This window comes from Gymnogyps californianus, chromosome 1 (assembly GCF_018139145.2).
Source record: "Gymnogyps californianus isolate 813 chromosome 1, ASM1813914v2, whole genome shotgun sequence".
NCBI classification, from domain to species: Eukaryota; Metazoa; Chordata; class Aves; order Accipitriformes; family Cathartidae; genus Gymnogyps; species Gymnogyps californianus.
Window position 1 is genome coordinate 56,399,298 of NC_059471.1, and position 26,617 is coordinate 56,425,914.

The following is a 26,617-nucleotide window of genomic DNA, read 5'->3' on the forward strand; positions in this document are numbered from 1 at the left end:
TTGTGTGTGCATGTATCAGAAGGTTTCAGGCACTAAAATGACTTTTCACAGTCACAGAAATGATTGAAGAATCACAGTACTGGGTACCTCACTCTTGGATTTGCAGATGCAGATTTCACCCAACAGAAACAGAATAGATTAAATACTTTTTTTCTGGTTATTTCCCTTCCGTCTTTGACATTCCAGTTAACTTACTGGCCTCATGTTGAATACCATCAATGTTCCCCAATCTCAGAAATATTATGATGTTACTGGCTGGTACAAAATGCTTCTGCTGTGTTTTAAGTATAGCAATATACAGCCAATGAGATTTTAATGGCTCTTTATCACAGCTGGGCTATAGTAATAAATGCATCAAGACTTCAGACACTTACATTCTCCTTATATGTGACTGAGGACATAGAGGAATCCAAATACATGGGACATATAATTAGAATATTTTAATTTACAATAAAGTAGCTAATGCTGTAGCACTATTTTCAGACTCAGATTTAAACTTGGCTTACTTCAGATTTTAATGCATCAGAAAATCAATATTAGGCTAATTTTATAGACATAGCAGCAAATCTCCATATTTTTTATTTCCAGATATTCATGAAATCTCTGGTGACTCTTACGAGGTGAGCTTTTCCAATCACAAGCGATAATGAAGCCATCTGCTTTAGAGATGTAAGACCATCAGGTATCAGGTTTCCTACTCTTCCAGATTTCACTAAAACTATGATTTAAAAGAGGAAAGGTTGACCTAAAATTTGTTGATTAATTCAGTGACCGACTTTTTTTCTCCTTTCTTATTTCAGGCATGTTTTCATCCTTTGATAGTCATTCTTGTAGCGCAAAATACAGCCCAAGTGATTTGCATGCATATGTAAGCATAAACTTACGTATATTATTAAGTAATATTGCACAAATATGGACACATTTGTCTTTCACTTGTATTGAAAAGTATAGAATTGAAAAGGTGAACTTGGAGCAATTCTTGGCCTGCAAGTTATTGTATGTTTGAGATCACTGAAATTAAAGTCACTTTCAGTGACAGTGTAAATAAAGTTAAATGTGAAGGAGCAACTTTTAGCTCTCTTCACACTGCATTTTACAAAACAGCCTGATAAAAGCAGGTTTTTTCTACCTTTTATGAATTACATGTGAGCAGCACAGTCAGAGACAATTGCAAGTCACAGAAAATAGAAGACAATCCCCCATAATGGAAAATTTCTCATCTGTTTTAGTAAATGGTAGTAACTTTACCTCTGAGACGACACCATTCTCGATGTCCCATTACTGTTTATCTCACTGAGATATTAGGACTAAAGGGTCTGATGTTACTCATCCTGCCACAAGCCTCCCTATTTTGCATTTGGTTACTTGATCAAAAAGGTTGAGTGTGACAGTAGAGAGAATGTAATGCTGTACTGCTGCTCTAGCATAATGCTGGATGAGCCATACTGGAGATATTTTATCTGTATCTTTCTCGGGAACAAAGATGCAGTTGTATATTTGGGTTAGCCCCATATTTTGTTTTTGGATACTCAGGAAGTGTCTACATTCATATTGTCTTTGACATTCACTGCAGACAAAAATCCCTCTTCACTGAGTCCCTCTCTGCAGCATGCATACATGAATCCATGTTCGTATCTCTTCTGCATGGTAGTGTTGCCTAGATTAATAATTTCTGATTTGTGGGGTTTTTTCAAGTACAACTGGTTCTGTAAAATCCACAGAATAAATATTCTATGATATTTTAACTTTTCTGCTTTCAGTCAAATGTGATGCCCCCAAGCAGTGGTGGTGGCAAGTGTTACAGAGTTTAAACGTTATTGCTGTGGTTTCTCCAGCCCATTCTGTCTAGGAGGGCTTCCTCCTTCATTGTAAGGGAGGTCTGCATTGTGGAAACGGCAGGACAATGCTGCACAAGCTTTGTGCTCCGGAACAGACACTGAGTATTTCAAAGTTCACACTACAATAGACAAAGTGATAATGAGTATTTCATAATAGTGAAGTGATAAGTCAGTATTTGCAACACAGATGTTATAACTTAACTGAGATGCTGTTTCCTTACTACTTCTTAAATAGCTGGGGTGCTTTATAGGACTAACACCCCAGTTTAAATCCCGTTTTCCCTTCCCTTTCTGACTATTACATATTGTTGTAGGTAGTTTTACTAAAAGTTATTGCTTAACCATAGTCAGGTGTTCCTTTGCAGCACACACAAGTGGGGGTTTTAGCATATTGTTGAAAATGGTACTTTTGTCTCTTGCCCCTTGAAAAGCAGAATGAATACTTTCTTGACCCTGGTATCTTAGCCCTCACTTTTTTCTATTCAATATATAAAAATGTAATTAAAAACAAATCACTACATTGTTTCTGCCTTCAGCCAAAATGCCTTTCCAGCATATTCACCACAGGTAAAGAAGAGTTTGGTCTTTTCAAAAATATGTACTTGCATGCCAAACATCTGCTGTTAGATAGGTTAGACTTTATTGTGAACATATCCCAGTAACATCTCGCTATGGTCAGTCTTAGGCTGCTTTACATGGCTTATTATGGCATTATATGTGATTGTTCTTCAAGAAGAACGATATGCCGATGAAGAATGATTTAAATTTATAAGGAAGCAAAATTTGCTTAAGGGCAGAGATAATATGTTTACCTATGATTATATTCACCGTTTATTCCTTTGTGATTATGGGGTTAGAGGAGTTTATTGATAACCTCTCTTCTCCAAAATTAACATAACTGGGTTTTGTTATAACAAAGTTGAAAACAAGAGTACGCTATTTTAACGCATTTGAGCCTCAAAATCCTTCTTTTGTTTCTAAAAATTTTTGTGAATACATTGGAAATTTAAGTTATTTGGCCTTAAACCAAAATTCTTCGGGTTTTTTATGAAAATTTGGATTTAGGAACAATACATTGTAATTACATTGTCTTGTTATCTGCTGTTTTCTGTTATTCTTAATGGTTATCAAAGTTAATCAAATATGTTTAAACTATTTTGTTGAGAAAAATGTGCCTGTGGTTAGCTTGTGTTCTTTCAGACTCTCAGGGTGGTATTTCACCTCCAGATTGCACACACCAAATTACAAGGGGGGGATTCACTTACCTAAAAATAGACATGTTTGCCATTTGAGATGTTTCAGGGTTCCCAAGACACATGCAGAGGTTTGGCAAATATGATACAGTATGTGTGGGAGACCTGGAGGGGCAGCTGGACGCCAGAAGGACCCATCTCCCAGTGTTCAAAATAATACCATTCCCTTATATTTCAGCAACTGATTCACATACTGAATGTCTGCTTATGAGCAACATTTCCTCCTAAATACACCTAGTGCCCTATGAAATGCCCCCAGTTATCCTGCCTGGCCTTCAGCTGCCCCTTCAAAAGGGCATGGTTCACCCAGAGGTCCTATGCCAGCCTTGTTAGCTCTATGAGGACGTCTTGCGTACCCTAAAACACCTCAAATGGCACCAGACCCCTCTACGTGGATAACAAGCGAGCCATCAGCTTTTTCAAGCACAGAATAAGCCTAAGGCAAGGAGATATGGACTGGAAACCTAGGAACAATGGTTTTATTTAAGAGAAACAGAAAAGGCAGTGTTCCTGTGATCAAATGACAAAAGAAAAGACACAGCAGCTCAAAACACAGTAGAAAGAGTTTGTGAGTTGTCTGTGGAGCAGTCAGGTGTGTCAGGTCACTTTACCAGCACGTGGCAGACACAGCACAGTAGAAGGTGATTGACATTTATATTTTTAATTGGTGAGTGCGAAAGGTGTGGTAGTTTCAGGTGATGTCTGCAGAATAATTACATGAATACCAAGGAGTCCCATGATGAGGATGTTACAGTGAATCAAAGCTGGAGTTGTCTAGGCTACGGTCAAGAGCTGGAGTAGCCAGGGACATTTCACCTCCTGCTATATTGTGGAGGATGGAGAGGGGAAAATTAGATACCACTTTTAAATACAGAGAGAGTAAAGTATGATCTCAAAGTCACAAGCCTTAGAGGTCAGGAGGATATATGGCTTCGAGCAATAAGCAATAGCGATAAGGCAGAGGGAAAGTAATGAGAAGAAGACAGTTTGGATGTTTTGAGACTTTTTTGCCTGTAAGTAAAAAAAATAGCAATAAAAGAAATCCTCTTGGGAAGGTGGGGTTGCTCATCAGTAGGAAGCTAATTCATGCTTGATTAGAGCTGACGTTTTTTCTTCCTCAGATTTTTTTTTTTGAAGCAATGTTTATTTTCCTGCTCTTATTTCAAAGAATACATTTTCACTGAGGTAAAAGCCAGAATCTGCATATAAATGGAAATCCTTCAACACCATCACAGGAAAATTTCATTTTCTTGTGCAAGGATAATATTATTATATACACTTCTTAATACAGAATGAAGTGTAAACCAGAATATTTTATTTAAATGTAAATTTTGAAAAATGAATGCAAGGGCATCTCTAAGTTCATTCAGCATCAAAATGCTGTTATTGAGTAAAATGAATAAACACTTAAACAAACTATATTTCAGCTTCTCTCTCTATATCTGCTAATATAAAATTTTTGAATGAGTCTAAAAGCAATGCTACTCAAGACATTTTTATTTATGAAAAGTGATTTGTGACAGGTAGGACATAAGTCTGTAACTCTAGTTTCCTTCTGGTTTGTGTTTGAGAAAAAAAAGCAAGAACTTTCAGTGTCCTTCTCACATAAGATATTTATCAAGGAAATTACTATTGGTGTCGCTGCCATTACGGTGCAAGGATTCTGCTTGTCTTAATCCTAATTTCCCTCCAATTAAGTATTACTACATACTTCCCCTGTTCTAGACATCTGCTGTTGTACACTTGCTGTTGGAGACAAGACATTGAACTAGACAAACCTTTTTTGTTTGTTGGTTTGTTTTGTGGTTTTTTTCTTACGTTTTTATTTAAAGAAAGAACTGCTCTGGCTTGTTCAATCCAGAAGAGGATTCGCCCAAGAGCGATAAAATGGTAATGCCCCACTCTCTTTCTTAGTTCCTTTTGCCATAAAAAAGCTGGTTCAATAACAGTTTCTGGTATATTAAAATTAAAGTAAGGTACTGTTTTCAGGACTCTCTTCTTGCATCCAAAGAAGAGCAACGAAGCTGGTGAAGGGTCTAGAGAACAAGTCTTATGAGGAGCAGCTGAGGGACCTGGGGTTGTTTAGCCTGGAGAAAACGAGGCTCAGGGGAGACCTTATTGCTCTCTACAACTACCTGAAAGGAGGTTGTAGCAAGGTGAGTGTCGGTCTCTTCTCCCAGGTAGCAAGTGATAGGACGAGAGGAAATGGCCTCAAGTTGCGCCAGCAGAGGTTTAGATTGGACATTAGGAAAAATTTCTTCACGTCAGGGGTTGTCAAGCGTTGGAACAGGCTACCCAGAGAAGCGGTTGAGTCACCATCCCTGGAGGTATTTAAAAGACATGTAGATGTGGCACTTAAGGACATGGTTTAGTGGTGGACTTGGCAGTGTTAGGTTAACGGTTGGACTCTATGATCTTAAGGGCCTTTTCCAACCTAAATGATTCTGATTCTATTCTTAGTTATGATACACATTGTGTATCATATGTATGAATGTATACCTGTCAGTATACATTGACATACTGTATATATGTACAGTCATACAGTCATACCTGGCAGTTTCTATTTGCCATTTTTAAATCAGGGTAGTATTTAGTAACTTTATTAAGCTCATGACACACCTGGGCTGAAAGAGACTGCTAAGTATTGCCAATACCTTTTTCCTGGCTTTCGCAATTAAAAAAACACACTTTTTGGTCACTGCTGAGAACCGAGTTGATAAAATGTGATGTTTTATGTTTGTAAACAGTAATTAAACATCTGTGAATAATTGTACATTAACAGACTAGCACTGAATTTAAAAAAATAGAACAGTGTTATTAAAACACAAACTGTAGCAATACACAATTATAAAATTCATCACTGTTGTAAAATAGCAATAACAAAAACCAGCTGCCTTTCAGAGGGATTAGTGTTGATGCCGTTACAGCTTTCTCACTTTCTCTATTTTGCAGTGACATATGATGGTCTACTCCCTTTAATTTTTCATCTATCTATCTGCAGTACTGGCATCTATGATATACCAAACCTGACTAATGCAAATCCTTTTAACGTAAAATCAATAAATCACCAGGTCAACCACCCATTCCTGCAAGCAGAGACACATTTTATTTAGGAAACAGAGCCTTCAATAGGTGGCTTTGAGAGCCTTAGAGTCCGAGAGCATCGTCTGGTTCTTCTGTATTCTTCAAGGGTAGGAGGATCAGCATCTGGCTCCGTTAGATATCTGACGAGGTCCATTCTCTAGGGAGTCCTTATGCAAGAAAGATAAATAAATGTCTCATTGGACCATGAGGGAGGTTTTTACAAAACAAAAAAAAATAGAATTAGACAAACACAATGCCTGACATGATGAATATTGTATGACAAATATTCATCTTCTTACTAGCAATCTTTTGGAGAACTGCAGTATCATATGGTTCTCTCTTCCCCCCCTCCCCCCCCCCCCCCCCCCCCCCCCCCCCCCCCCTTCCTTTTCTTTTCTTCCTTTTAAAAATCTAAACCCATGTTTGGATCAAATAACAAATGCATATATTTGAATAGCAGTATTTGCCTGAATACAATTTTCAAGTATCAGGTAGTCTTGACATATTACATTTCTTAGAAGCCTATTGTAACACAAGGAGTGAGCAGAAGTAAACAGAAATAACAAATATGCAGTGAAAAATCGTATAAATTGACATTAATGGATCTCTTTAGGTTTAAGTAGTCTTTTTGTTGAGAACTCGAGTCCAATCTTTTTACAGTCAACAGGAGCCTTTCCACAGACTGCAGTGAGCTTTGATTTATTCCTTGCTGTACAGGTATGAAGAGACAATATTAAGGATACCTGTGCTTAGAAAGGGACCATTCAAATCCACAGGTTATGCTTTCAGGTTATTAGGATAACACAGATTAATATTTTAGCCAGTTGTAAGCTGCCAACAGCATCCATATTATAAAAAGTTCTGCAACTTATTCTTGAAAAACTCCAAGCTTCATAAGCTCTGCTTAGTGAGCTCCTGTTCTCCTGTTATAAATTACCAACTCCAGTATTATTGCAAATCCAAATAAACTCCCTGGTGATTACAGATTACAGTCACAAATCCAAAAGGTACAACACAATATACTTTTCTTAGCTAAATTAATTATTTCAGTTCTGGGCAACTCAATAGTAAGAACTGAACCACCAGCTGGCTAATATGTACAGTCAAAACATTTAGCAGCAGGTTTTTACATTAGTAACAGCAAGAATCCATTTCACGGAAGACAACAGAGAATAAATGATTCTCATTTTAAGAGTCCTTAAGGCTAAAGTACTTTATCCTCCTTAAATGTTCTGACTAACTAGCTCCACATGACGTCATCAAGATTAATTTTATGTAGGTAGTTTCTACTGAAGAAACACAGTAGAAATGTGTACAAGGCTATAGGAAGTAGGGGAGACAGAGCAAAACAATTCATGTAAAACAAAATTGTCCAGTTTCATAACCAAGCCTTACAAGTCTTTGTTCTCTTTAGCGTGTGAGGGGACCTCCTTTTTCCAATTGCTGCTGTTGTGATTGTAAGCTCAAAGATGGAATGTACTAAACTCCTCCCTACTCTCAGAAGTTTTCTTTGCCATGAGTCAATGCGTAGGCTAGACTTTTTTTAGAGACTAATTTGCAAAGAAGTGGTGTCAACATTCTTCTGGAAAGCATACAAAAGACAGTATATCTAGTAATGTGCAATGTTAGTTTCCTATTCAACTGGGCCAGCAAAGATATATGGTAGGTTGGGTTTTGGTGGGGCTTTTTGGTTCCCCACCTCCCCCCAGAAAACACCTTTTACCATGCAGTTTGAGGAAACTACATTAGTTGTTAAAAAACATCTTAACAACACAACCAGTAGTGCTTTAGCTATCTGAACTTCCATTAAAGTCAAAGGAGGCACAAATCAGTTATGTAAGCATCAGTGTCTAGTTTCATTGGAGAAAACCCAGAATACCCAAAATGTATCTACCAGAGTAGCAGGTACGACAGAAGTCTTGTTAGAGACATTGATGAGTCTGCTTTGTTTTATGTTGGTCTTTTTCATGAGAACTCTGATCCAGGCTTGTTGCATTCGAGAGGAATTTGTCCATTAGTTGCAGTGGAAAGATATGACACAGGACATTTGGGACACCCACATTCTTCTGGTATGACAGTTTGAGGCCAGGGAGATTACAGTAATGCATTTCAAATGATACTAGACGCCTGTGATAAAGAAGTTGAACTGAGTGCTTGCAGTCTAGCCAAAAATCATCAGTGAATGCTGGCATTTCTTCAGCTATCCAGTAGCATAAACTGAGTAGCTCTCCAGATCCACTGATTCATTTGCCTGAACATAGTTATCTAAACACACATACCAACATTAGACAATTATCTAGGTGCTTGTGTCAAATTCTATGTGAGATGTGCTGTAAGATCCAAGATACTTCCTCGGTTATCTCAATGGCATTAGTTTTTGGCAACTTGTTTTCAGCAATTAAATTGAGACCCATCAGCTTCCCAGATCTTCCGTCAATATAACAAGAGGCTTTCCCATTCCCAGAAGATGTCTCAGATATGTTGGGATGTTTTGAATTAGATGCTATAGTAGACACTTGCTGTGGAGGCACCTACATTTAGATTTTTCCTGTCTGAAGCTCATGCTTGGTGTGGGCACCAAGAGATGCATTTGGTGACCTAATCCGGGAACTTAATGCAGGACTTGATGTTCCCTAAAATTCAACACAGTCGGCGAGCAAAGTAGGATCTTCCAAAGGGAATTTCAGACTAGGAGCATTAAATAGATGTTTTTCCCTCTATGTTATGCAGGTAAACTACAGCTAGGATGGGCAGAATCAGTTGTCCATTTGGGCCGTTTCAAATTCCCTAGATTATCATCTGCCACATCATCATGGGACTGGCAGATAAACCCCAGATAAACTGGAGATCCACAGCATTCTGGTATGGTAGCTGGAAGCCAGGCATAATATTTTGAGGCATCTCAAGGTGCTCTAGACACTATGTCCAAGCATCATTTCTTCTTGTATGGGCAAATTCTATTGTGCACAGAGGCACTTGGCATATACATATAGAATAATAATAATAAGAAGAAGAAGAAGAAGAAGAATATACACAACTTATGAGTGCAAAGCAATTATTTGCTGGCTAATACACACAACAGATAACTGGGACTAATGAGCTATAGGCTAAGCATTAATATGATCCTGCAATGAGATACCCAAAACATCTCAGCTGGGTGACCACTCAACAGTCAGGTGAGGAACAGGCTGATGCTCAGCATTGCTGGGTTTCCATTTCTGCTTTTTTCCTTTGGATTTTATACCTTCCTATGTCAGTGTTCTTGAATCCTTGATCTGCTAACCAATTGTTAAGCAATTGCTCAGCTGTCTCTGTTTTTGCTTTCCTTATACTGCATGATGTAGCTAATGGACTTTCTCACACCTTCGTAACAATTTTCTCCATCAGGCTGAGCCACACCAGGCTTGGCTCACAGAGAGCAGACTGCCTGGGCTGAGGGTTACAGAAGTCAGCACAAGGTTCCAGAAGACTTGCATTCTTCTGGGGAGGTAGCTGGAGGCCAGGAAGAATACCACACTGCCTGAAATAATGCTGAGTTTTAGCAACTAAGTCCTCCACAGGTCAATATTCCTCCATGTGCTAGCTCCTTAATAAGTAAGTGCAGTCCTAGTGCAGTCACTGGAATTTTGTCCAGCCTAAAATTGAAACTCTGACAAATTGTGTCTAGAAATCCTAATTTTACAAGACATTGATAAATTAATTGTGCAATTGTGCTTAGTGAAAATAGTTGCAGGAATTAATAAAAGAAGATTTTTTTTTTCTTTTTTTCTGAAGAACACTGTGTATGTTTTAAAACTAAGACATATCACAGTAAGAAACAGTGACAAAGAAAAAACGGAAATACTTCTGTGGCACACAAATGCACAGACATCTGGAAGAATATGTTAAGAACACTATTTTCAACATGTAACTCATGTTTCACATAACCCACGTTCCTCTAACTATCCATGAAATATCTCTACAGACATTTTTCCTAGACAGGGGAGGACTCTGCTTTGTCTGTTGAAAGAAAGGGCTGGGAAGATCACACCAAATGCCAGCATATAGGATTACATTCTTGCTAGGAATAGCAAGAACTAATATATTATCTGTTCAGTTTTTATAAACTTGCCTGTGTATTACCTGTATATATGCAGATTAAAATATTGCCAAATTAAAAGTTCTCCCACAAATAACCCACTGGCTATGAAATTATGATAAATAACTGTATTAAATAACTTTCTTACAGAAAATTAGAAGACTTTCAGAATCTGATGGAAGCTTTTATTAAAATATTTTTCTGGCCTACTTCTTTAATGCTTTGATGTCCTTTTTTTTTTCTTTCATCACTGGGAGAGGACATTCTTCCGCTCCATGAAGAGTGGAATGGAAATGAATAGAAATTTCATATTTTACCATGGTGGAAATTATTTTTAATATTGTCATAATGATGGTGATGATATTATGATCTTTCTTTCTTTTTCTATTTTTTTTTTTTTTTTAATCCATAGATGTAGAATGTTTTATATAGACATCCAGATAGCTTTCAGAGTTGGGGAAATGAGGATGCTTAAAGATGTTTTGGTTTGCGCAGGGATAAAAAGATCTAGGACTGAATGCATCTGTGTTTGTTTCTTAAGCATGCACTTTTATCTCACTGGAATCAGTGGGATATAGAAAGGTGATTAAAGTATTGCTTGCATGCATTCCTTAAAGATGAAGGATATAATTCTGGTCCTGTCCTGTCCTATCCTAATCAAGTTTATAGCTTTCCTTTTATTTGGAAGTTGATTAGACAAATCAGAGTAGGTGAGGGGAGGTTGTATCAGTTGAATACACTGTATGTTTTCTGCAAATTTTTAATGAATCTCAGAATTGATAGCTTTAGAAAGAAAATTTCAATTAAATTAAAAATTTTGTGGATAATTTGGTCATTTTAAAATGTTTCAAATAGCATTTTAGAGAAATGACAAAGTACAAAATAATCTCAACTTAAAAAAAATCCCACTTTATTTGATTTTTTCTTTCTGAGTCAACTCAGTTACATTGCGTGAAATTCACAAAATGTTTTGTTTTAGGTGAACCCTATATTTTTCACAAAAGAAAGCTGAATCCAATGCTTACATTTTGCCACTTTTAGACAGGGATATCAAGTAAGCGCATGCTGAACTAGTTTGCTGACTTGATGGGTCAATGTTTCAAATATCTCAGGTATTGAATCCCAAAGTCAATTTTCCAGATATTTGGGCAATAAGACATTGTGAAGGAAATTCAGAGTTTCACTGGGAAAGAAAAAAAAGTTAAAATTAGTGTTGTCATTGCATGTAAAATATTTCCAAAATTGAAGTAGAAGACAGATGAGCACCAGAACAAGTTGGTGCAGAAAATCATAGTAGAAAGAGGTTTAAAGCAAGAGAATAAGTGGGGGTTTGAAAAAAACTTGTGGAAGGATACCCTGTCTATCCCAAACCCTATGTGAACAACATTATTCTTTAAAAGTGAACTTACAGCCTTTTGCAGAATGGCAGCTCAGGGCTGTTACTACCTTTAAAGACATGCAGTGTTGCACGCAAAATTTTGTTATGGTCAAAAAAGGAACACACCTTTTATACAGAGCCAACAATATATTATGACTATAGTACAAATCTTACCAGTCTAACCAAATAGTTATTTTGCTAGTCCAGGTCTAATTACAGAAAAGAATACAATAATAGAAAAATGTCCCAATAGTAATACAATTTAAAATGTTACACTTGCACTCCCAGTATGGGTACATGTGTAACTGTGCCTCTTTTCCCTGGGGGTATGCTCACCCTTCCTCTGCTCCTCTGGTTCTTATGGCCATCAGCACTCATCTGCCTCAAGAAGGAGGTAGTAGAGGGGGTCAGCATCCCAGCTCTGTACTAGCAGAAGGCCACTGCTGATGCTGGACAATTCTTCCTCTTTGCTCCTGGGTTTGCTTGGGAGGATTTGCCTGCAAATTTTTGTAAATCTTCTGCCGAGTGTGCTTGTTTGTTGTTCTGTCATTAGTTCCCAAAGCAAAGCTGTATATGAGGTTCTACATAGGTATGCTTGATCTTTGCTTTGTTGCCCTCAAACTAAACCCAGCTTTACCCAGCTCCTGAGACTGCATCCCTGTAGTGACCAGGAATTGACCATTGGTGATTTATTCGTAGTGCTGGGGCCTCTGTTATCCTCCTGTGTCAGCACCTCAACAGTCTATGCTACCATTCTACGCTTGCAGTGCTCTACATGACATTTTTATTCTAGAGCCAGAGATACTTCTTTCTGTGCCATTTTTGTTTTAAAGCCATGGATAATGTTCATTCAATACAGAATTATGCTTGCTGTTACTATCCTCTGATTACATATATACGTGTGTGTGTGTATGTGTGTGTGTATAAATCAAAATTACTATAACTGTTTCTGTGCCACCACAGAATTGCACAGAGCTAAAGCTAGAACAAGTTAAGTTATAGCAACCTGGTTGTTAGACCACTGCTGTCAGAGATAAACCAAAACAAGGTCCAGGCCAGAACAGCAATGCCGCATCAAATGGAATACACAGCACAAACCACAATCACTTTGCCAAGTGAAGAAACTTAGTTTGTAATTGTAATCTAATCCCTGGCTTCCAGAGAAATAAGTCAACAGACTGTTGTCCAGCTTTGACTCCTCTGAAGAAGGATTTACCTTATTTTGGTATTTTTGGTGTCAGTACAGACAGAGGGAAAAAATAAGAAAAAAGTGCACTAACGAATGTCAAATTAGCAGATGCTCAAGAGAGAACTAAGAGCAGATGTTGAAAAAAATGCTTTCAGAGATACAGAGAGGTCTGTAGATCAAGGTGGTGAAGTCAGAGCATGGAGTTAGATTGTTTTAAGGAAGATTTGAAAGAATATGACAATTTTGCCCACCACTTATCTTACATAAATACTGAAGATTTGTAGTATGTCTTCTTTCTCCTTCATATAATTGGACACAAGTCTGTTACATGATGAATATGTCTTTGTTTCTTGCTGTCATGTGGCACTATATGACACAATAACATGATGATCACATGGCTTCATACAGAAAGTAAAACAGAAAATAGAAGATTTCGAGGTAAGGAAAACAAAATTAAAATGTACGGAGTGACTTTTAAAAATATCACCCGGGCTTGTAGAGAAAAGGTTTTTTCTTAAAAAAAAATCAGTTTAAGACAAAATGAAAAAGGCAAAGATTTGCACTATTTCAGATACAGGATTTCAGTTCTTTTTCCACTAAACTTTTTCATTATGTAGGCTCACCTTTAAACAGTTTCACTTTTGGATAAGAGTAGGAGGAAGGCATGGATTTAATATTGAAGAAAGAAATTTCACAAACATACAAAGTTTACAAAGTAAAATCCCTTAAGCTCTTTCAAAGGGCCATACTACTTTAAACTCCAAGAAGTTTAAGCTTTCTGATAATTTTGACCTTTTGGTTGTATTTCTCCAGAGTGTTATCCCAATGTAATTTGTTTTAAGAAGAATAAAGAAAAACAGGAACCTCATCCAGTTCAACAAATGGAAGTGCAAAGTCCTGTGCCTGGGGAGGAACAACCCCAGGCACCAGTACAGGCTGGGGACCGACTGGCTGGAAAGCAGCTTTGCAGAAAAGCACCTGGAGGTATAAGACATGGGCATACTGGAGCAAGTCCAGTGAAGAGTCACTAAGATGGTTAAAAGACTGGAGCATTGGCCGTATGGGGAGAAGCTGAGAGAGCTGGGACTGTTTGGCCTGGAGCAGAGAAGGCTGGGGGGGTGTGCAGGGATCTTACCAACATGTACAAATACCTGAAGGGAGGGTGCGAAGAGTACGGAGCCAGGCTCTTCTCAGGGACAGGACAAGAGGCAGTGGGCACAAACTGAAACACGGGAGGTTCCCTCTGAACATCAGGAAACACTTTTTGACTGTGAGAGTAACCGAGCACTGGCACAGGTTGCCGAGGGAGGTTGTGGAGTGTCCATCCTTGGAGATCTTCAAAAGCTGTCTGGACACAGTCCTGGGCAACCAGTTCTAGGTGACCCTGCTTGAGCAGGGGGGCTGGACCAATTGACCTCCAGAGGTCCCTTCCAACCTCAGCCATTCTCTGATCTTGTGGAAATAACATGAGATTCTATAAAGTTCATGGTGCTTTAATGATGGTGATTTGTTCAACTGTCTAAGAATTGAATAATTGAGTGTCATAGGTAAGTCAGTATTTACTGTCAACCAGGGCTTTATGGCAATCTGCAGAGCATCTGTTGATTTTAACTAGTGTTATCTCTGCTATTGTTTCTTGATTTGAGGAGAGTAAAATTTATAAATTGTATACCAAAATAGTAATGAACCAAAAAATAGCTGTATAAAGGGGAACCCCTCCTTTCCACAAATAAAGCACTCTTGTAATCACAGAACAGTAAGTATAAAAGTAGGTTCACTTTAAATACTTTGTGAAGTTGTTGTGAGAATATTATTGTAAATAACGTAAAAGAAGTGTGCAATTTATTTTCTAATACAGAAATAAATTTTTGCGAAAAACTTCTGTCTGACATTGCTGAAGCAGCCTTTTATGTCATTTGAGAAAAAGCAGTAAAATTTCTGAAGAGTTTTCAAAAGGCTTTGTAAGAAGTCTTGCCAACTCTGAACACCTGATTTAGAATAAAATTCCCACATCCCGACAAGGAACTGGAGACTATATTTTATGAGATAATTTTAAATGTAAAATACTATTATTTCCACAAGTAAAATTTTTTGCCACTTGTTTACACAAATGTTCTGTGATTGTGAAAGTAAGAAAAGAAGTTGCTTTAAGAGATCTGAAATTCCAAGTATAGCTCTACGTAGATGGGAATGTGTAATCATCTAATGATCTTTCAGTACTTAGAAGACTGAATTTGAGTTTCATCAGCATTTTCAATTTAGACAAGCAACTTAGGAAAGTGCAGTTGTATGGATAGCAATGAAAATTGCTTCGCACTATTTTGTAATACAATTGTCATTTTGTACTGTTGTTTTCTATATAGCTGAGATTTTTGTCTGTTTAATTTGAATGAAATAGCTGTTACTGGGTCAGAACAAGCAAAGTCAGAAACTGAACCAGGTCCCTTCCATCACACTGCGAAATACAAGTATTCTCTTTCATCTTATAATTTAAATTCTTGTGAGAAAAGTTCCAGGGAAGTAAGAAATAGATGTACTTCTATAGAAGTACAAAACAGGTACATTTAACTTTGAATGGCATGCAGCAAAAATGCTTTTCAGTGTGTCTTTCAATTCGTGCCAATTTGCATTAGAAAAGTGTCTAAGTAGTTAACATATTTAAATAAGAGCTTTGAAGAGAGGCTTTATATTCTGCATAAAAGATAGGTATTCAGCAGTGTTTACTGAATTTTTACAAGCTTTGAGCATTAAAGAGAGTATCTTTCAAGAAGAAAATCTATTTCTTCACATACATACATGAAGGTTTTTTATGGAGACACTATGCTAAATGCTTGAGTTTGAGTTGATAATTTACAGAGACAATCAAACAGTATGAAAGTAATTTTTAAAAAAGCCTGTGTAATTAAGCTTGTCAAATGCAACCTCAGTAGTATTTGGGGTTATATTTGTAGCTGTGTTTATTCGTGGAAATGTTGCTGAGAAACCACAAGTATTACAGATTTTAAAATTAAATTATTATTAATCAGAACAGTTCTTGAAAGAATCTCTCTGAGACACCAACTTGAATTTCAAAAAGATAATTAGCAGCACCCCACCAATGTATACCAAATATCTGTGTTACAGCATCCACTTCAAATCTAAATACTGTTTTGAAGAAAAGCTTGCACACTATGAGTAGATGATATACACATGTTTGATTGTATCCTGTTGACCCCATTTTGACGGGACATTAACTTCCATTATGCAGTTCACTTGTATTTCACCTGATATGTCAGCCACAGTCTATGGTAAAGACTCAAGGCTTTACAGAGTGTTCACATAATATAGCCAGAATTTGCTGGGAGATCAAGACCAAGTATTTGCTCTGAAGCACACAGCAGAATGGTTTTAGTGTAAATAAAGTTGTGCAAGGAAGCATGAAATTGAGAGAGTTCTTGAAGCCTCTGGGAATGGAGGGAGCTAGTGCTTCTGCCACATTTGACGCTCTTGGTTGGGTGATTTGTCTTCAAAATGGGGTGAAGTGGGATAAGAAATCAAGAAGTACCCATTATGCAGACCCTTTAACTTCTTAGAAGGTTATAATGTTGGGAGCCAGTAAAATGCATGGCCAAGGGAGAAACTATTCTATCAGTAAAAGGTTATGGTGATATGAAGTGAGTGTATCGAAAACTTTACTGCAGTTTAGTTTTAGCTGGTGGCTTTTTGTTGGTTTTTTTTTTTTTAAATAGATAAACTTTTATTACTAGCAAAATTGTTCACTATTATTGGTGCTGCCTTGCTTTAATTCTTTAAGGCAGTTCAAAAGTGGTACTTATAAATTGTTTTACAGAACTTTGAACGGGTTCCTTGCCTACTAGGCGTATCGCTGCAGCTCAGCTAGAGCATGTAAAAAAATTAATTAACCCGTGTTTTCTGAAAGAAGCAATTTTAGAGCGTCTGAACAAAATGCATCTGTGTGAAGTGATACAAGGTAGGAAATGGGCAGGGTGATAGTTGGAGAGAGCTCATCCAACTGTAGATTTAATCTCAATTCAGGTTTACATTGAGGTCCTAACATTTCATTCAGAATGGATAACCAATGATTGTAGATCAATTAATTTATAATAAATGGGAATTTTTGAGCCTTTTTAATAAACTGAGCTTATATTCTTGAAGTAGTTTTGTTTGAAAGTACGAGATAGAGAAAATATAAATTTCTTTGCTGGTCTTCTCTATGGACTTTCTCTCTTTGGTTTGGAACATCTGACTTCTCAGCATTAAGCCATGCATGATTTGGGGGGGGTTTCTAAACTAAAATATCTGTGATCACGCTGAAAAAGAAATTGTAGGTGACTTAATTAAAGTACCTATATATAGTCATCCAGTGCCATTTGAAATGCCATGGGATACTGTTTTTGACCTCCAGCTGTCACTTCAGAAAAGCACAGGCCTTGATATATCCCATGGCATAATGCCTCATGTCTTGAGTATCCTAGAACGTCCCAAATAACACTGGACATCTTTGTTTAGGCACCTGAATTGACACCAAAGTTGTATTACGCTCTTGGAGAAGGATACAGTTGCTTAAACAATAGGTGTTTAGTGTCATTCAAGGTGCATGGTGCTGTACATACAAGGTCACTAGAAACGTATGTTTAGGGAACAGTATTCTTTGGATGGGACTCAGTTTCAAACTAGAATGCTTACATTTAGTTGTATACTATACAGGTACTTACAAGTGAGCCAAGTGTCTAAATTCCTGTCATAGTCAATGGAGGTCTAGTAAATACAGATAACGGAGTGTAACAACCTATTTATTGGTCTCAATTCAGTGTCCGTGCTTGACATCTCAGAAGAAAGTAGACACTGCTTAGGTAATTGAACCAAGATCAGGCATTAGCTCTAAAGGCCCTGACTGAATTGGCCAAGCACACCTGGTTCGTGCATACAGGTGCTTAGTGCTACTTGAGCCGCTGCGGGTTTTCTGGGATGTTTTTCCAGGGCTGGCAGATATGAGACAGCACTTATGTCACTTCTGGAGTAACAGCTGAAGGGCACGTGGGATACCTAGAGAATTTCAAATGATGCTAGATACTTACGTTCAGGCAAATTAATTAAAATTTTCATCCCTGCTGATGATAGTGGGAGCTGGGGCACGTAAATAAATGTAGGTATCTTTACCTAAGAGTTGAATCTCATCCTTCATGTCTGGGGGTTTTTTGCCCTAATGTAGTTGTTTGTGCCATTTGAGACACCTGTGGTATTCTGCCTGTCCTCTAGCTGTGAGCCCAGAAGGGCATGAATCACTTTGACCGGGATCATGCCAATATCTCAGATAAAATAGGGCATGTCGAAGGGTCCTAGACACTTTAGGTTAGGCACCTGTGGGAAATCCTTAATATATATGTCAATGAAGTGGTAACGCTTCAAGACCTTCAGAACCTGAAAGTGACCCTGAATTGAAGTATAATAGCAAGTAGTCTGTAAGTGTAAGTAAGTTTGTTAAGACTTCAGAGCATTTAGAAACAGGAGGGGAAAAAATAAAATCAATCTTACATATCTCTGCATTAAAAATAATAATTTTTTTAAGTGTTATCCTTCCAATAGATTAGATAAGTCAGGTATCCCCTAAGTAAGATTTACTAAGATTTTCACAATGAAAATAGGCATACCATTTAATACATGTGCGATACACAATTGTTTACTATGTAAACAACCCAAGATTTTATGTGATCTGGGAAAGAAATCAAAACACTAAGGACCCAAAAGGAAAGAAACTGCTATTCATCACAGAAATGTTACTATTTTAAAAAGTTAAGTGATAATCTAGAATACTTAAAGAGGGTACTTCTCACCTCAGGGTGAGGAGTGGAAGGACAGGTAATTGTTTTCCCACCAACTGAGGTGTCGAATGCTGCCAGCTTCATTCTTGGCTGTATTTGCTGTAGCATTCTCTGTCGAAGTACTTAAACAAAGACTTGAATCTCTTCTGGGAACATATGAGAAATGAACTGTGACTTTCTTAGTAGGTACTGAAAATAAAGAGCATTGATACTAGTAAGTTTTATAGAGAAAAGAAAAGAATTTGTGTTTGTACTAAATGTTGACACCCATGCATACTTTTTAGTGCACAGGCTGTTTTTTCATGTGTTTCCTGCGATATAGTGCGGCCTTTATAGTAGCATTATCAGTGGTATGGTGTCAACTGAGAATAGCTCTTTTTTGCTAGTCAGAGAGGGCAAACAAACTGGCAAAGAGGTGTTTTTGGCTTTAAAAGTTGAAATGTAGATAGAGCCTTTGTGAAAGGAGAAAAAAAATCAGATGTTGATATGCATAAAAGTAGATTAGAGTATAAGGACATTGCTCTGTTACGGTTCAAAGGTCTACGTCTTTTACTTTGCAAGTACTTGCTGCCATGAAGAACTGCCAAGACACCAAGTCTCTGGCAGCACGAATTCTAACCTCAGGTGCTCTTTTCCTTTTTTGCTTTGTGAAGTTCTTGAGCACAGTCTATTACCCCCAGGAAGCCAGACAGTCCTGTCCTATCTCTAGTCCTCGCTGTTGCTTGGAAGAGTCTATGGTTTCATTACGTTCCAGCATAGAGCTACTGGAACGCTTTTATAACCCATCCATTACTCATCATTTCAAATTGCTGCCTATTTCACTGCAATTAAACTGGCACTAAGTGCCTTAGGTCCTCGACAGTCTCTTGCCTTTGCCATATTTGTTGGCTTTGATTGATTTGCTAAGTGTTTTCCATAATCCCTTGTCCCTGTAGGTTTTGTTTCTTTGAGTCCGCCATGTTCTTACGGACTGACTCTGTAGTAACGATTTGGACTTGTTATCTTCACGGTCTGTCCTTAGGTTTCTGGCGCTCAGCATTTACCTTGGTGCAAAAGCTTGGCTCCTAGCTGCAGCTTTCTCCATTATATAGATAGGATGCAGTTATACATAGCTGCTTATCTGTAGGTGACTTTAGGCTCTGACTGACTGACATTCATAATCAACCATAAACTGGAACAGAAGATTGCCTGTCTTTAGACAGAAGTACCATTTTTATAATTAGACCACAACTCATATTCTTTACTAATAGCGAAGTTTTGGTTCTACAAATGAGAAAAATAAATGTTTTATTTGACTACAGAGGGACTAAAATAAATCCACAGTGCTTGGCTCTGATCTGACAATTTTCTGGGTTTTTCGTTTTGTTTTCTTTTCATTCCCCTAAATTGGCTCCATTTAATACTGAATTAATGTGCTGTCTCTCCCTTGGTCCTAATTTCTGCATCAGAAATTCTGCTTCTAATGCCACACATTATTGTATTTCCAAACTGCTGCTGTTCTGGGCAATGTGATTTGATACCATGTGTGAAGGACTTGGATCAAAGTAGACTTTTATTTATACAAGGCAGGGAGACTATATCCAGTGAGACTCAGAGGCTTATCCTTATTTATTTATTTTTAGTTAAATAATTATGCTTTGATACACATTCTTTGAGACCCTTTATTCTTAAGTGGAAATTTAGAAAACCATGCCTAAGCAACTTTGCAGTGTGTACATTTCCTGCTTTTTTTTACCTACACTGCTTAGGAAGAACCTATAGCCCAGTTACCTGTGGCTGTAGTCTCATTGTTTGGAGACTTCTGCTACCTTGCTATGGAAAGACTGATTCCTCTGTCTGCTAGCTTTCCGTTACATGGATTCTGAGGAAGTATAAGCGTTGATTATACTTAACATTATTGGTTACCTGTGGGGAACGACTAAAGAAAAGAGTATGTGGGCACCATGAGATGACAAAACCTTGTAACCCCTTCCAGTAGGTTTAACCTTGTGGTGACACAGTAGAGCTGCTGCTGAAGAGGGACTGGTGGTCCTCTGAAAGCTCTGCATTATTTCATAACTCACCTACACTTGAATGCATGGGTCTTACAACTATAAGTACATGGAGATATCTATTGTAAGCTGTAATGAACTTCAAAATATCATCTCTAATCTTTTGCAATTGTTTTGCTTTGCTTTGAATGGTATTTTTTAAAGCGACACAACCTGAATTGCTTGCAAGGTACAGAGACACAGATGGCTGTGAACTGATCTTGTTAGAGTTTGTTAAAATAAAATGACAGATGTACCTTAGAAATTGAATACAGGTGCTGCAAAGAGAAAGTTATTACTTTGTATCTGACTTTGTCTGGAGACTGCTGGTGCTACAACTTTTTTTCATTTTTTTTGATAATGGGGATTCAGGCATTTTATTTGTTCTCATCTGATATGTCACTTTCAAAACATAGTTAAATGTCTCTGAAGATGACTACCAACTGTAATAAATAAAGAAGGACTTGATTCTCAGAGTTGCCAAGTATCCACACAACTCCCAGTGGTTTCAGTATGTTTTTTCAAATTGAGGCCCTCAATCAAAAAAATAAAATGGAAGCATTTTGTTTCAAGTATTTTTGTGTATTTGCACCTGAGCCCAGGCTAATCAATATAAACATAGTTAGGCATAATGCCTATATATTTTGCAAAGGAGATGATTTTTGGTACATCAAAATACTGAAAATTAGATAGTTCTGTACTTCCTGCATGATACTTCATGTCATATCTTCAACTCCCATTTACTTTTTACTCTGAACAGAGCTAACTGCAGAGTTATACCTTATATTATTAAATTACTCTAGGAAGATTCTATGGGGCTGTGTGTCCATATATCGTCACAATTTGCAAATCAGAAAAAAAAGAAAATCAGTGTCTTTTGTTAGATTGACTGACTGAGCTGAAGAGAAACAGGGCACTAAAACACATTGTTTAGATGTGGACCAGCAAGAGAAAAGTGAAAAATTAGCTATCGGTTAGAAACAGTTGTGTTTCGTTTCATTCTGCTAATCAGTAAAGCAATTTGAGAGAAAAGGGTTGTTGGCAGTTGGTGAAAGAAGGGGATGTTAATAAAGCAGAGGTGGGAAGATCATTATTCTGCACAGAGCTGACAGAAGCAGGTGGTGAATGCGTATGAAATGTTCAGGGGTAGTTGGCAGAGTGTCACTGGGAAAAATGGAATGTGCAATATCTTTATTCAGTCCATAACTTTTACTGTCCGGTATAATAATGGGTTTTAGTTTCCAGGCTCATATGTTGAAGGTATTTTATAGGTCTCACTTGAGGCTCGGGACAGAGAGAACAGTGATAGAGAGACTGTTCTGTGAAAAATGGTTTCCTCCAACGACTGGATGTTTCTGTCCTCTGCCAATTGGCTTTTCTTTTTGAAATGCAGTGTTCATTTGGTTTCAACTATATGGCTTCTACAAGGACATTCTGTGCAGTGACTGAAATGTATTACAGCCCAGGATGAACGACTATAGGGCATGTAGCTTTTGATGACTCAGTTGTCCAACTAATTAACCATGGTAGCTTAGGAGATAAATTTAAAAGTTTTACTCTGTAGTGGTCTCATGTCACTGATGTTTGTTAACTTTGGGGAATTCCCCCTCTAATAGTGTTAGGTGAAGTCAGAAGATGCTTTCTAGGCTAGGAAAAAGCAGAGTGCCAGGAAATTTTCTTCCAATATATGGTCTTCTTTTCTGTATAGATTGCAACAGGTTAATTACTTTTTTTTTTAAATAGATTTCAGAGTGGAATGATATGTAACACTAAAAATGCTCAGTTAAGCAATGTTGGAAGGTCTTTTTCATGGCAGGGGTCGGTAGTGTAATAAGGATATGTAGAATTCATGTATAATTCAGGTCTGTTCTAAGATATGATCCTGTTTTGCCAGAGGAGTACTGAGTGGAGGTCATCTTTCAGTTATTAATGTAGTGTTCTCCTCAAATCAAATGCTCATATGTTTGAGAACTTTTTCTTTGTTTTGTCTGGGTGGTTGCTGGTGCTATACATGCATAATACTCTGAGAGAGGCTTACAGGCATTCAGCTGGGCATTGAATTTAAGAAACTTTCAAATATCCCACTAATGCTGAAGAAAGACCTTATGACACATACTTAACTTGGAGCACCTTAAAATGAAGGCATCTAAAATGATCGGTCCTTTTTGAAACATAACAGCTTGGTCATCATTAATTTACCAAAGTTTCTTTAGAAATGGGTATATAGAAATGCAGTGTGAAATTCTTTTTTCATGTTCTAAATTTGCTTATATTTTATCCTTTGGTAGAAATCAACATCACTTACATTAAAAAATGGAATACCCTTTGTGTGAAATACTAGAAGTTTTTAAATAAGTATAAAAAATATATTCTGGTGTACTGATATCTCTCTGATAATGATGCTGGGCAAAATCATACTTTGTGGATAGTACTGTGAATCACTGGGTATTTTGGTTAACCGCTGGAATAAGCAGAGCTCTTTGAAGCGCCAGTAATGCAATGCCTATATTCATACAGCCCAATAGATATAAAGGCCCCAGAAATAATCTTCAATTTTCTACCTAGATTTTGTGTAAGTGGTATAGAGAAAGAAGTATTAGGATGGGAGGGGGCTTATCAGATGCTTAATTTTTTTAAAATTCACAGTGATGCATTGGTAGTATCCAAAATCTGTAATTGTTAGGCATAAATACATGGCTTGTGATTTATTATTTAATTTAACTGTATTTTTCCATCCTGATTCATACTTTTTATGCTGAGAATAATATTTCCAACTAGAACTATAGACAAAAGTTTGCTTTTAAGACTGTTACATTAGTCCCTCTGAATATTGTTGATTAGTTCTGCTTTTTGAAGTGATCTGTTTCCTGTAAGGATTATAAGTAAAAAGTGTGAAACTGATTTTTCAGTAGTCTCACACTGTACTTAGTATGTGTCTGAATGACACCGTATCAGCAGCTGAAGACGTGCTCTGCTTCGCATTTGCTGTCATGTTTCCCATTGGCCACAATTGTTTTAAAAGATTTAAGGGAATGAATGAGTATATTAATACCAAAAGCATGAAAAGTAGTTTAATTATTTTAAAAAATGATAAAAAACCCCACCATGCATTTGAACCCTGAAATGACCAAAACTAATATTTCGATATGACAAATCTACTATGGTGAAGGTGCTGGAAATGAAGAGAGACAATGTTCAAAAGTAACCGAATGAATGAGGAGCTGCAAGGTGAGCTCTAGGAGGTTACGGTGAGATGCGCACTCAGTAACTAGCAACCAGGATACTTCAGGCACTGGATCTCTTAAACGATTAAAGTGGTGATAAAGGCCTGATGTAGGCCTTTGAAATGATAATGATAATAATCCTTTAAATGTGATAGATAAATGGCTAGGCAAAAGGCAGGACTGCATAAAAAAGTACCTTGCATTTTTGAGTGTGTTCACTGCATTCATATATATATCTGTGATGGCTGGGTAAAATTTTCAGCAGTTGAACTGAAGGTCAACAGCACCGATTGAGTCATTCTTGTCCCAGGAAAGCTGAGCTAATTGGACAGGTATCACACCTTCCCTTCCTCCTTATATATTCAAGGGCGGGTTTAACATTGCATTCTTGCCTCATGAACTGCATTAAAAAAAAAGAGATTCCTATACTGGAATAGAGTTGTCCATAGCATTGAGATTACGCTGGTATCATTGTAACAGTTTATATCCATATCTTGTTTTATATGCATGCAACTTTCCTAGCTGGGAAAGTTCCTTAATAAGTGAGGCACTCCTGAGACTGGCTTCAGGACTCCTGAGGATGCTAGTTCATATGGCTTGATCCGAAGTCCTCTGGAGTTACTGGAAGCCTGTTGACTTCAGTGTAATTTCCATCTGACTCGTATGCAATTATGAGCCCCTGTGTAACAAAATTAGAACAATCAGTTATCTATCATTTTTGCAAGTGTAATGACTGTTGGCATACTCACCTTCATTATAAGGGAAGACTGCTATGATAGAGAGATTTGAGAAAGCCAGATGGACTTACTCAGGTATTGGCAAGGAGAAGTGGTCTTGAACGTTATTCTTTTCCTTCTTTAACTCAGCAAGAATCATTTATCATCTATTGCTCTGCCGTTCTAGAATATTATACCATGACCATAATGCTGAAACGCTGTTTGCATACTGTTCCAGACCATGACTGTTGGCAAATCTGTCTTGCTTCTGTGGAATTTGAAGATTACTTTGGAGTCAAATATGTCTTCATTCATACTTTTCAAAGTGTTTTCTTCCTTTTTTTTTTCTTTTCTTTTTTTGTTTTACCTTTTTCTTCCTCTGCTCTGTTATGCAGAGCCAGAAAATTTTTTTTGGTCCCTTCATATTTCATTACTTGTGACAGAGTGTGCCTCGGGAGACTCTGCATCACTCCAGGTAATTTCATCAGTGTCGAAATGGATGTTAGCCAGTGGCCTTGACACTGCAAGTTAGTCTTTTATGAAAGATTTAAACAGACAACAATAAGGCATAGGGTGGTATCTTTAGACTAGACCATGGAGAACTCAGATGTCAAAAGCATACAGCATTCTCTTTAGTGTTTTTCAAATTTTCTTGAAGGTTTTACATTTGCAACAAGACACATATTTTGAAAAATCAAAGCAGTAGTGGTAATTTCCAACGAGTTGTCAAATTTACATTTCAGAATATCTCTTTCTCTCCTCTTGCTTGGATATAATAAAATGCCATAAAGTCTGACAGTCACCCACACATACTAATATATGAAGTCCCTGTGAAAAAAACCCACAGACTTTAAAGTGCTGACTTTTAGCTCTTGCAAGTGCTGTGTAGTAATCATACAAATGCAGTATTTTATTTGTACAGTAAAAAAGTTAACTTAGTATATGGAATGTGGCAATACTGAAAACAATTCTGAGTCTTTAAAATATTTAAACTGAAATGTTAAATATTACTCATCTTATGTCATTAATACACACTTCTACAACTGAGAAGCTTGTGATGCGTGGTGTTGGAAATTTGTATGTTTTATTTCCCATTTTGTAATAAAAATGAGTCCAAAATGTGGCTTATTATGTAACATTTCAGAACATATTCAGTAATAATCTGATTTTTTTTGCATGCACTGATAATTCTTTGGATAAACAAACAAGTGATCTCAACTTGTATAAAAATATCAGAGATTTTTTTCTGCACTTGAGTAATTTTGTTCCATTTATAAATTTGTTTTTCCATCATAATTTCCACAAAGTCCATTAATGATAAATGATCTAGGTGCGTGAATAAGGAGTTACGCAAGTTGATCTGGTTACAGGCTGAAACTTCATTTTTTTTTTTAAAGAAACTCACTGTAATAGGTTAGTTTGCCTCTTTTTAGGGATCAGTAAATAAGAGGGATACAGCCTTGCCTGATTAGGGCTGCAGATGCAGAAAAAATAAGTTCAGGTAGGTTCAGGATAAGATTTTGTTTAAGGAACAGACGCAGATTTTTGCTGTCCAGACTAGGTTCTGTTTGCATAACTTAACATTATATCAAGGACTGTCTAAGATTTAAAATCATAATTATAAACTAACAAATAATAGAAAAACAGTCCAGACAAACAGAATCTATGTTACTTACACAATTGGCTTCCAGGGAGACCTCAGAAGATAAGACAGGATGGTGGCTGAAGGGGCACTTCTTCCAAAGTATCACCTTTTGTATCTGCTCTCTTACTTGATGTTTTACCAACTTGATTTACTTACTTAAAAAGAATTTTCTTTTTATCAGTTTTGATTATGAGACTAACTTTAATTTAGGGTTCTTATTTTTGACAAGTTAATAATCCTCCATCTGTTAGAACTATTAATGTTACATTAGTTGGTTACCATGGAAAAATTGTCTACAGTCTGTCTAGGCTTAAAGAGTTGTATGTACCCATTCTTTATCTGAACAGATCTCTTCTTTGT

At 37.1% G+C, this 26,617-nt stretch overlaps 1 protein-coding gene across 1 annotated transcript in view; it reads left to right on the forward strand.

Annotated features, from left to right (window-relative positions):
* GPC6 (glypican 6) overlaps positions 1-26,617 on the forward strand; it is a 784,576-nt gene that overhangs the window by 260,275 nt on the left and 497,684 nt on the right.